The sequence below is a fragment of the Hemiscyllium ocellatum genome, chromosome 1 (assembly GCF_020745735.1).
Source record: "Hemiscyllium ocellatum isolate sHemOce1 chromosome 1, sHemOce1.pat.X.cur, whole genome shotgun sequence".
NCBI classification, from domain to species: domain Eukaryota; kingdom Metazoa; phylum Chordata; class Chondrichthyes; order Orectolobiformes; family Hemiscylliidae; genus Hemiscyllium; species Hemiscyllium ocellatum.
In genome coordinates, this window is record NC_083401.1 from 62,438,409 (window position 1) to 62,451,615 (window position 13,207).

Genomic DNA, 13,207 nt, shown 5'->3' on the forward strand with positions numbered 1-13,207 from the left:
GTGATGTCCTGTGGGACTTCTCTGTTCATTGGCTATGGACAAAGGTCTGTCTTTTGCAGGAGCTCAGATACAGACAAATTGCTGGTGAAGGTGCCATGGGTCCAAGCTGGAAGTTGGTTCACTTTGCAGATGAAAGAGATTTCTATCCAGCAATCAGACTTTTGTGACATACTGAGGTCAGAGGCAGGTGTTTAGCCAAGCTTGGAGCTTACATCAGTCTGGTGAAATTTTGTGCAAAGGCAATTAATTAACCTTTCTCAGACAGTTCTTCAAGTCTGGTCTCAGTAAAGTCCTATATAATTACAAACACACAAAGTAGAAATTTATAAACAGCAGTAAACCATTAAGGCTCTTAAACCTGTTCTACAATGCAACGTAACTGATCTGCAGCTGCATTCCATGTACCTGACATCGTCCCATATCCCTTATACATTTTGGTGAATAAAAATCCATCAATAATAGCTTTAAAATTAACAATTAATTTCACATTAATGGAAGAGGGTTCTGAACTTTTGTCATCTATTGCATGTATTAGTTTCCTACTTAGACTTTTCAAAAGTCTGTCTGTAAATTTTAGATTGTGCACTGTGGTCCAAGATAATTTAATTAGTGGAACTAATTTTGCTTAATCAACCCTATCTTTACACCCTTAGTAGATTGTAAACTTTGATCAGGTCACACCTTAACTATCTAAATTTTCAGGGAATACAACTCTAGTTTGCTTAATCCCCCTCATAGTATCATAGAGGTAGACAGCAAGGAAACAGACCCTTCAATCCAACTTAATTTGTACCAGCTACATATCCTAAACTGATCTAGTCCCATTTTTCTGCATTTGGTCTATTACCCTCAAAACCCTTGCTAATTCATGTACTCACCAGATACCTTTTAAATGTTGTAATTGTGCCCACCTCCACCACTTCCTCTGGCAGCTCATTCCATACACTCACTACCCATTGTGTGAAAAAATTGTCTCTCAAGTCCCTTTTAGGTATTTTCTCTCTCACCTTAAACTTATGCCATCTAGTTCTTTCCTCATCCTGAGAAGAAGACTTTGGCTATTCACCTTATTCATGCCCCTCATGATTTTATAAACCTCTGTAAAGTCACCCCTCAGCTTCTGACACTCCAGGGAAAATAGCCCCAGCCTGTTCAGTCTCTCCCTACAGCTCAAACCCTGTGATTTTATTGGAATGTTGGAGCAGACTTGAAGGACCAGATCACCAGTGGCTGCTCCTATGACCCATATTCCTTTATTCTAAGTCCCTTTGGACTAGCTTTTTAACTATTTAGAAAATGTCCTTATTTGAACGCAAAAGGAATGATCTCACATTCGTTTACATTGAAATCTATTTGTCAGAGTTTTGCTCATTTATATAATTTATCTACATCAGTTTGTGCTTTTTCATTTCCATATTGTCTGCTGATATTATTGACTATCTGTGTCTTGAGTAAATTTGGATGTGTATATCTTTATCCATTCTAGAATATAAATTGTTTGTGAAAACATGAATAGTTGAGACCTCAATATAAATCCTTGTGAGACATTATCAGTTACCTTCTGTCAATTTGTACGGATGTTCTACCCTACTGTCTGCTGCCACTCAGCCGGTTTTGTAACCAGATCAATAATTTGCCTTTTAAATTTCACATTTTTTAAAAACTCTTTTACTTCAATCCTTTTGTATTGAGAATCAAAACACCTTTTGATTTCCTAATTGCTTACTTTGTCTGCACAGTGACTTGCCCTGTGATTCTTAGGCAATGTCACTCAAGTCAGAAACCAATCTGCTTCCATTCTCTCACCTCTTGTCATTTCTCCTACCATAGTGAATAAATTCAAACTTCCCACATTTCTATTCCATCTCCAAAATGTAATTTTTAAGTACCTGCTTTTGAATTAATTTAGAGCCACTAGCAATAGGAAATCAAGAAACTAATAATTCAATATTTTTATTTATGAAGTGGTGAGGTTTATTGGAAGGTTACATTTTAATTTAGTTCAGCAACTGGTATAGGGAAGAGGAATTGATTTAATTTAATGAGGAACATAATTAGTTATTTAACTAAGACACAATAAGACAAGTGATGTGTTGTGTCTGAGGAGAAAGGAGCTGCTGGTTATGAGTGTAATCCAGGCAGTCTGCAAGAAGACTTTGTAGGTTAAGGAGCTTTGATTCAGAGTTTGAGTTGAAGGCCAATCTGTTGACACTGAAACATCGGAGAGATGGAGAATTACCTGTACGCTTTATTCTGGGAGTTCAGCAGATCTCTTTGGCTGGGGACAGAGATCAGAAGTGGAAGGGTTAACTCAGAATCAGGTTTATATGAGACCCAGGAGGTAGAAGGGAGGACACTCAGTCTTTGTTTTGAGATTTTTGCAGCATTGTGGATAAAAACAGTGGCTTCAGAGTGGATGAGCAAACTGACCACAACATATGGTATGGGAAGTTATTCAAGGTGGAAAATTAGTGGCATTACAGACACAGTTATAGAGCCATAGAGTCGTAGAGATGTACAGCATGGAAACAAACCCTTTGGTCCAACTCATCCATGCCGACCAGATATCCCAACCCAATCTAGTCCCGCCTGCCAGCACCTAGCCCCTATCCTTCCAAACTCTTTCTATTCATATATCCATCCAAATGCCTCTTAAATGTTGCAATTGTACCAGCCTCCACCACTTCCTCTGGCAGCTCATTCCATACCCGTACCACCCTCTGAGTGAAAACATTGCTGCTTAGGTCTCTTTTATATCTTTCCCATCTCACTCTAAACCTATGCCCTTGAGTTCTGGACTCCCCCCACCCCAAGGAAAAGACTTTGCCTGTCTACCCTATCCATGTCCCTCATAATTTTGTAAACCTCTATAAGGTCACCCCTCAGCCTCCGACGCTCCAGAGAAAACAACCCTAGCCTGTTCAGCCTCTCCCTATAGCTCAAATCCTCCAACCCTGGCCACATCCTTGTAAATCGTTTCTGAACCCTTTCAAGTTTCACAACATCTTTCCAATAGGAAGGAGACCAGAATTGCACGCAATATTCCAACAGTGGCCTAACCAATATCCTGTACAGCCGCAAGATGACATCCCAACTCCTGTACTCAATACTCTGACTGATAAAGGAAAGTATACAAAATGCCTTCTTCACTATCCTATCTACCGACGACTCCACTTTCATGGAGCTATGAACCTGCACTCCAAGGTCTCTTTGTTCAACAACACTCCCTAGGACCTTACCATTAAGTGTATAAGTCCTGCTAAGATTTGCTTTCCCAAAATGCAGCACTTCGCATTTATCTGAATTAATCTCCATCTGCCACTTCTCAGCCCATTGGCCCATCTGATCAAGATCCCTGCAACTAAAAGAGAGAGTCCTGTTGGCTGGATTACTTTCCCAATGCTCGAATTCACAACACTTGCTCTGAGTGGGATAGAAACTTGGAACGGGAGGACAAGGATCCAGTGGTCATGGTCCATATAGGTACCAATGACATGAGTAGAATTATGAACATTGTTCTGCTGAAGGTGTAGGAGCAGCTCAGGACTAAACTAAAAAACAGGATCTCGAAGGTAATAAAGGATAACCTGAACCATAAACAAATTGGTGTCAATTGAATAAAGTTAGAGAGATGAAGTGTGGCTTAAGGATTGTGGGGAGCATAGGCTTCAATTCTGGGCACTGGCATCAACATTTGGTAAATTGGGAGCAGTACAGTTGGCATAGTCATTATCTGAACTAGCTGGGACTAGTGTTCTGGTGAGTCATATAACTAGTGAGGTAGAAAGAGCTATAAACTAAACGGTGTGAGTGAGGATGGAATAAATTGAAGAGAGAAGGCAAGGTAGGAGAACATGGCAGCAATAACGGAAATGATGATTAGATGTTGGTAGGAGGGGAGAGAGCATTCAAGCATAATAGTACAGGTGAAGCCTGAAGTTAGGAAAAAATAGTTTTTAAAAATAAACACAAAAGGAAATTGAAACTTAACAAATCTACACCTTCCTGGATGGTAGAAGAGATCAAAATTATGATAAAAAGCAACAGTATATTATGATAGAGGTCAGGTGAAAATACAGTCAAGTTCCACACTCAGTATAGAAGGTTCAGAGGGATTTCTTTTAGTCATGGGGTTTGGATGTTGCTGACTAGGCCAATATATATTTCTCATCCCTAATTAATGTGAGGCCAGTTATGAATCAACCAGACCATGGAGTCACATGTAGGCCTGACCAGGTAAAGATGATGGGTGTTTTTTTGAAACTCTTTTGTGAACCAGATGGCTTTTTATGACTATTGACAATGCTTTATGGTTACCACTAGATAAGTTCTGTTTTTATTCCAGATTTTTAAAACTAAATTCATATCTTACCATCTGCCATGGTGGGATCCAAACCCATGGCTTTAGGCTGGGAGTTGGATTGCCAGTCAATTCACATTACCACTACTCCACTTGCTCCTCTTATTGGGAAACAAAATACAAAGAAAACCACGAACAGACCAATCAGTTTAACTTTAGTGGTTGGAATACTTCTGGAAACAATAATTTGAAAGAATAATTAACAGTCACATAGAGAAATGCAGATTAATAAAGGTGTTGCAGCCTTGGGTGACTGTCTGTGTGGCGTTTGTAAATTCTCCCCCTGTCTGCGTGGGTTTCCTCCCACAGTCCAAAGATGTGCAGGTTAGGTGGATTAGCCACGCTAAATTGCCCACAGTGTCCAAGGATGTACAGATTAAACGGATTGGCCATGAGATACTTTGGGATCTGGGTGGGATGCTCTTTGGAGGGTTGGTGTGGACTTGATGAGCCGAATAGCCTGTTTCCGCACTGTAGGGATTGTATATGTTCAACATCTCACTCACAAGGGCAGGAGGGATTTCCGAAGGGAAGATCATATTTAACTATTCTACTTGAGCTTTTTGACAAGGTAATGGGGAAGCAGTATGAGGGAAATGTAGTTAATGTAATGAACCAGTATCACAGATTGAAATTGGTAGGTATGATGGTGTGGGTATCACAGAGGTGTTGCTACATGGGGATCAGGACTCGGACCTAAATGTCTGAGGATACATGTCCTATCGAAAAGACAGGCAAATGTGCAGAGGGAACAGGGTTGTCTTGTTAGTAAGAAGTGAAACTAAACCATTAGCAAGAAGTGATATAGAGTTGAAAGGTGTGGAATCTGTGTGGGTGGAATTGAGAAACTGTAAAGGAGATGTGTACAGGCCTCCTGTCAGTAGTCAGGATGTGGGGACCAGGAGATAGAAAAGAAAGAGAAAATGCTGGAAAATCTCAGCAGGTATGGCAGCATCTGTAAGGAGAGAAAAGAGCTGATGTTTCAAGTCTAAGTGACCCTTTGTCAAAGCGATTGTACCAATAAAGCAGTTGTGGGAGGGGACCCGGGCAGGTCTGGAACAAGAAATGTTCCACATATCCCATAAAAAGGCAGGCATAACTAGGACCCATGCGGGTACCCATCACTACATCTTTGATTTGGAGAAAATGGGATGAGTTAAAGGAGATGTTGTTGAGAGAGAGAACAAGTTCAGCCAGGCGGAGGAGAGTGGTGGTGGATGGAGATTGTTCGGGCCTCTTTTCGAGAAAGAAGCAAAGAGCTTTCAAGCTGTCTTGGTGTGGGTTGGAGGTGCAAAGAGATTGCACATCCATGGTGAATAGAAGGTGGTTTGGGCCTGCGAATTGAAAGCTGTCAATGTGTTGCAGGGCATCAGAGGAATCCCGGATGTAGGTGGGGAGGGAGTGAACCAGAGGAGTAAGGATGGAGTCAAGGTAGGAGGAAATAAGTTCAGTGGGGCAGGAGCATGCTGACACAGTGGGCCTGCTGGGACAGTCCTTCTTGTGGATTTTGGGGAGTAGGTAGAAGCGGGCTGTTCGGGGTTGGGAGACTGTGAGGTTGGAAGCTGTGGGGGGCAGGCATCCAGAGGAAATGAGGTCAGTCACGGTGTTGGAGACAGTGGCTTGATGCTCCGTGGTGTGGTCATGCTCCAGGGAGAGGTAGGAGGGGGAATCTGAGAGTTGGCACTCAGCCTCTGCGAGGTAGCGGTCAGTACGCCAGGCGACAACAGCACCCCCTTTGTCAGCAGGTTTGATGACAAGGTTGGGGTTGGACCTAAGGGAGCGAAGGACAGAAGTTTGGAAGGAGAGAGGTTGGAATGGGTAAGGGGGGCAGAGAAATTAAGGCGGCCAATGTGCCATCGCCAATTGTCAATGAAAAGATCGAGGGCAGGAAATTGTCCTCTCGGTGGTGTCCAATTAGAGGTGGAATGTTGGAGGGATGTGAAAGGATTTGTGGAGCGGGGGGGAGGACTCTTGCCCAAATAAGTGAGCACGAAGGTGAAGGCGACGGAAGAAGAGCTCAGCATCATGTCGAACCCGGAATTCATTGAGCTGGGGACGTAAGGGTACAAAGTTGAGTGCTTTGCTGAGAACAGCACACTCAACCTCAGAGGTGGGAAGGTCAGAGGGTATGGTGGACACGGCAAGGGCTAGGGCTGGAAGAGATGAGGTTCGAAGGATTGGGACTGTTGGAAGATAGAGGGTGGGCAGGGGTGTGGGTGACAAGATGAAGCTTGCATTTCTTAACATGAGCAAGAAACAGGAAACATTTGGAGTTAAGGCATTGAATAATATGAAGGATGAAATGAAACTGTGGACCAGGACAGCTTTGAGAGAGACTAAGTCAGTGCTGCTGGAGAGAGGTGTCGAGTGCTTTCATGTGGCAGCGTATGGCCCTGAGTGTGGCTTTTAGGATGCAGCGAGAACAGCAGTTGGAAAAATGTATATCGTGCAAGTACCTGTAATTCTGGAGGCTGCATGCAGGGTGGAATTTGAGTTGAAATCCACGTAGAGTAAGTCAGAGGCGAAGACAGTCACTGAGGAAGGAAATATGGCTGTGGAAGCAAGTCTTAGTAAATGCCTTGTCTGACACTAAGAGAGAAAAGGAAGGTGGACGGGGGAGAGAGACAAACGAAAATCCTGTCGGAGAGAAGAGCAGTACTTCTTCAGGGTAGGCATTCCTGGAAGAGAGGTGGCAGTGGGTTAAACACAGGGTAAAAACAAATTACTGTGGATGCTGGAATCTGAAACCAAAAGAGAAAATGCTGGAAAATCTCAGCAGGTCTGGCAGCATCTGTAAGGAAAGAAAAGAGCTGACGTTTCGAGTCTAACTGACCCTTTGTCAAAGCTTAGACAGAGGATTGGCTGACAGACAGAAAGCAGAGAATGGGGATTGAGGGATCTTTTTCAGGATGGCAGCTGGTGAGTAGTGGAGTTCCACTATTCACAACAATTCATGTTATACAATTTGGACAAAGGAACTGAGGGCATTGTTGTTAGGTTTGCAGATGACATAAAGATGGAGGGACAAGTCATGTTGATGAAGTGGGAAGGCTGCAGAAGGACTTAGGCAGGCTAGGAGAGTGGGTAAAGAAGTGTCAGGTAGGAGAATATGGGAAAGTGTGAGGTTATGCACTTTTGTGGGAAGAATAAAGGCATAGGCTATTTACTAAGTGAAGAAATACTTGGGAAATCTGAAGCACAAAGGGAGTTGGCAGTCCAAGTTCAGGATTCTCTTAAGGTTAACATGCAGGTTCACAGTTGGCAGTTAGGAAGGCAAATGCAATGTTAGTAATCATTTCAACAGGGCTAGAACAGTAGAACAGGGATGTACTGCTGAGGCTGTAGAAGGCTTTGGTCAGACTGCATTTGGAATATTATGAGCAGTTTTAGGCTCCAAATCTAAGGAAGGCCTTGGAGACGATCCACAGAATGATCCTAGGGATGAAGGGCTTGTCGTATGAAGAGTGGTTGAGGACTCTGGGTCTGTACTTGATGGAGTTTAGAAGGATGAGGGGGAATCTGATTGAAACTTACAGAATACTGAGAGGCCTGGATAGAGTGGACGTGGAGAGGATGTTTCCATTAGTAGGAGAGACTAGGATTCAGAGTGATGGGATGACTTTTTAGAACTAAAGGTATTTCTTCAGCCAAAGCGTAGTTAATCTGTGGAACACATTGCTGTAGAGGCCAATTCATTGAGTGTATTGAGAATCAAGGGCAGTGGGGAGAAAGTTGGAGGATGGGGTTGAGAAACATGTCAGCCATGACCAAATGGTGGAGCTGACTCAAGCTGAATGGTCTAATTCAGCTCCTATATTTTATGCAAATTGGATATTTGATACAATGCAACGCACAAACTTTTATGGCAATGTTGAATTTCATGGAGTAAAAGGAAAAATAGTAACATAAATACAAAATTTACTGAATTTCAGAAAACAGTGTAAACGGATATTTCTCTGGCTGGGGAAGATCAGTAGTGAAGTTCCCCAAAATTTGGTATTGGGACCCTTGCTTTTCCTGACTATGTACTAATGATCTAGACTTTGGTGTAGAAAGCATAATTTCAGAATTTGTGGAGGATGCTAAACTTTGAGGCATTGTAAGCTATGAGGAGGACAGTGTAGAACTTCAAAAGAACATAGACAAGTTATTGTGTGATGCTGCTGCTCCTATTGACAAGGTTATGTAGTCAGCCTTGGGTTTTTATCAAAAGGAGTTGTAAACGGTAGAGGTTCTGATTTGGTTGGAATTAGTCCTTTGATCATGGCTAACAGATACTGCCTCAGGCAAAAGTATTTAAAATTTTTTTCAAACCTTTGTACAATGAAAGTGGAGTGGCCAATTCTCTCAGCCCAGGTTTTAGCAAGCAGTCTGTGTGAAGCTGCTGGTCAAGTTTTTAGCTGGGGACCCAAAGAAGCAGCACCATGCTGATTCTCTCTCTGACATCTCCCCTGTGAGAACCTGGGTTTGACTTTACCTTTTTTTGCCGAAGTGGTGTTATGTGACGTGGCAGGTGTCTGGAGCTGCGGAGTTGCAGTAGAGTTGATTGGGTTTTCAGATAGGTTAAATTCTGTTCTCTTTTGTTTGTGTTTCATAACAATTGGTGTGGGTAGATAAATAAAGGTCGATGAGGGGAAGTGTGCAGTTAATTTTTGCAGCATAAGCATTTCATAGAGTATAATGTATCATCTGCTTTACTAATAGGGATTTATATTAATAACAGGAAGGGTTATGTTGATTTTATTTAATCCAATAGTTTGGCCTCAGTTGGAGGCTTGCTATCCAGTTCTGGGCGCCTCTTCTTAGGAAGGGTTTGAGGGCATTGGAGAGGTACAGACAAGGCTTTTGAGAATAAGTTCCAAGATTGAGAAATTACAGTAATGAAAATAAATCGGAGAAGCCAAGCATGTTTTCTTTGAAGAAGACAAGGCTCAGAGGAGCTATAATTAAAGTATCACGATCCTGAGAAATCATGAGACTGAGTAAATAAGAAGAAAATATTCCCATTGGGAAAGAATCCAGAATGAGATCCACAATGGCATCGAACATGTGATAAGGGAATATTGGTGATCATAGATCATTTTAATCTGCACAGAGGTTGGGCAAATCAAACGAGCCACAATGGTGTAGAGGAGTGTATGAGGGATGGTTTTGTTGACCAATATGTGGAGAAACCAATTAGAGAGCAGGCTATCCTAGGCTGGGTACTGTGTAATGAGAAGGGAATCATTGCTGATCTAGCTGTGCAAGACCCCTTGGGAATGAACGACCATAAGATGGTAGAATTCTTTATCAAGATGGAGAGTGAGAGATTTGATTCAGAGACAGGGTGCTGAATCTTCATAAAGGTTGCTGAAGATATGAGGTGTGAATTGTCCTTGATAGACTGGGGACAGTTAGTTAAAGGAATGACAGTGGATAGGCAATGGCAAACAGTCAAGGAACGCATGGGACAACTGCAACAATTGTTTATTCCTGTCTGGCATGAAAGCAAAATGGGTAAGAGGGCCAATCAATGGCTTACAAAGGAAATTAGAGAGTGTATCTGATCCAATGAAGAAGCACACAGATTGGGCTGTGAAAAATATAAGGTCTGAGGATTGGGAGCATTTTCGAGTACAGCAAAGAAGGACCAAGGGATTGATTAAAATGGGGAAAATACAGTACAAAAATAAGCTTGCAGGGAACATAAAAACTAACTCAAAGGGTTTCTATAGGTAAGTGAAGAGAAAGAGATTGGTGAAGACAAATATAGGTCCCCTTTAGACAGAAATGGTGGAATATATAACAGGAGACAAAGAAATGGCTGAACAACTGAATACATACTTTGGTTCTACCTTCACAAATGAGGACACAAATCAGATACCACAAATGTTGGAGACTGCAATATTTAATGAGACGGAAGAACTGAGGAAGATCAATATTAGTAGAGAAATGGTGCTTGGAAAATTGTGGGGATTGAAGGCAGATAAAATCTCCAGGGCTGAAAAAATACATCCCAGAGTACTTAAGGAAGTGACTCGAGAAATAGTGGATGCATTGGTGGTCGTTCCAGGATTGTATACACTTTGGTACAGTCTCTGCAGTTTGGAAGGTAGCTAATGTCATTCCAATATTCAAAAAGGGCAGTAGAGATAAACTAAGGAATTATAGACCAGTAAGACTAACATCGGTAGTAAGGAAAATTCTCAAATCCATTATCAAGGACTTTATAGCAGAGTATTAATAAAGCAGTGGCAGGGTCAGACAGAGTTAACATGGATTCATGAAGAGGAAATCATGCTTGACAAATCTGTTGGAATTCTATGAAGATGTAATTAGTAGAGTTGACCAGGGGGAACTGTTCGATGTGGTATATTTGGACTTTCAGAAAGCGTTGGACAAAGTCCTGCATAAAAAAAATTATTGTGCAAGATTAAAGTGCATGGGATTTGGAGAAGTGAATTGAGATAGGGAGAAAACTGGTTGGCAGAAAGGAAACAAAGCGTAGGAATTAACCGGTCTTTTTCAAATTGACAGGCAATAACTAGTGAGGTACCACAGGGATCGGTGCTAGGATCCCATCTATTCACAATTTATATTAATGATTTGGATGAGGGAACAAGATGTAACATCTCAAAGTTTGTAGAAGATACCAAGTTGGGTGGGAGGGTGAACTGTGACGAGGATGCAGAGATCCTCCCGTGTGATCTGAGTGAGTGGGCAAATCAATGGTAGATGTCGTGTAATTTGGATAAGTGTGAGGTTATTCACTTTGGAAGCAAAAGCAAGAAGGCAGATTACTACCTGAATGGCTGTAAATTGGGAGAGGGGAGTGTGTAGTGTGACCTTGGCGTCCTTGTGCACCTTTTTCCTGTCTGGGAGCAACAGGAGATAGAGTGGAAGTGACGTTAGGACCAGGAGGTTGCTGGAAAGGCAAGTGAACACTTACCTCCAAAGCCCACGACCTTTTTCCTGTGCAGGAGCAGTGGGAGACAAAGCAGAGGTGACATTCGGATCAGGAGGTTGCCGAGAAATTAAGGACTTAGTATATATTTGGGCAGTGGCTAAACCCGAGATACTACACGTGTAATATCTCCCTCCCACTCCCCTCCTCTAACCCAAAGAAAAGGACCCTGTAAGGTAAGGGTTTTTCTTTTCTTATGTATATTTAAGGGCATTGTTTGGTATTAGTTAGTTGAGTTAAAGCTAAGGCTTACAATGGCAGGGGACCTCAGACCAATGGCATGTGCCTCTTGCTTGATGTGGGAGCTTAGGAACGTGACTGACATTCCTGACACTTACATTTGCAAGAAGTGTGTCCAGCTGCAGCTCCTGTATTACCACATGAAGGCTCTGGAGCTGCAGATGGATTTACTGTGGAGTATCTGCGATGCTGAGGAGGTCATGGATAGCACGTTTAGTGAACTGGTCACACCGTAGGTTAGAGTTGCTGAGGGAGACAGTGAATGGGTGACCAAAGGACAGAGAAAGAGGAGGAGGGAAGTGCAGGTGTTCCCTGTGGTCATCTCCCTCCAAAACAGGTATACAGTTTTGGATACTGTTGGGGGAGATGATTCACCAGGGGAGGGCAGCAGTTGCCAGGATCATGGCACCATGGAGGGCACTGCTGTTCAGGAGGGCAGGAAAAAGACTTGTAGGGCCATAGTCATAGGGGATCCTATTGTGAGAGGAGTAGATAGATGGTTCTGTGGCTGAAAATGTGACTCTCGGATGGTGTGTTGCCTCCCCGGTGCTTGGGTCAGGGATGTCACCGATCGGCTGCAGAGCACTCTGAAAGGGGAGGGTGAACAGCCAGTTGTCATGGTGCATATAGGCGCCAATGATGTACGTGAAAAACAAGATGAGGTCCTGAAAGCAGAGTTCAGGGAGCTAGGAGAGAAGTTAAACAGGAGGACCTCAAAGGTAATGATCTCAAGTGCCACATACTAGCCAGGGTAGAAATGAAATAAAAGGCAGAATGAACACCAGGCTTGAGGGATGGTGCAGGAGAGAGGGGTTCAGATTTGTTGGACATTGGGACCGGTTCTGGGGAAGGTGGGGCTATTACAAATTGGATGGTCCACACCTGAACCAGACTGGAACTAATGTCCTCGGGGGAGTTTTTGCTACTGCTGCTGGGGAGGGTTTAAACTAATGTGGCAAGGGGCTAGGAACCAGAAGAGAAGACTAGTACACAGTGCAGTGGAAACTAGAGACTGTAAGGAACAGGATCATGAAGTTAGCATTACCAAGGGGAAGAGTAGGCAGAGAGCAGATGAATGCAAAGGAACTGGTGGTCTGATTAGATTAGATTACTTACAGTGTGGAAACAGGCCCTTCAGCCCAACAAGTCCACACTGACCCGCCGAAGCGCAATCCACCCATACCCCTACATTTACTCCTTACCTAACACTACGGGCAATTTAGCATGGTCAATTCACGTGACCTGCACATCTTTGGACTGTGGGAGGAAACCGGAGCACCCAGAGGAAACCCACGCAGACACGGGGAGAACGTGCAAACTCCACACAGTCAGTCGCCTGAGTCGGGAATTGAACCCAGGTCTCAGGCGCTGTGAGACAGCAGTGCTAACCACTGTACCAGATGCCGTAAGTGCATATACCTTAATGCAAGGAATATGGTGGGTAAGGCAGATGAACTTAGGGCTTGGATTGGTGCCTGGAAGTATGTCAGTGATGGGAAGGTTGCTGGAGAAGGTACTGAGGGATAGGATCTGTTTATATTTAGAAAAGAGTAGGCTTATCAGTGATAGGCAACATAGTTTTGTATGGGGAAGATCATGCCTTACCAACTTAATAGAGTTCTTTGAGGAAGTGACCAAGTTGATGGATGAAGGAAGGTCTG

At 43.1% G+C, this 13,207-nt stretch overlaps 1 protein-coding gene across 1 annotated transcript in view; it reads left to right on the plus strand.

Annotated features, from left to right (window-relative positions):
• Positions 1-13,207, plus strand: part of LOC132826833 (long-chain-fatty-acid--CoA ligase ACSBG2-like) — a 91,558-nt gene that overhangs the window by 67,978 nt on the left and 10,373 nt on the right. The window lies entirely within an intron of this gene.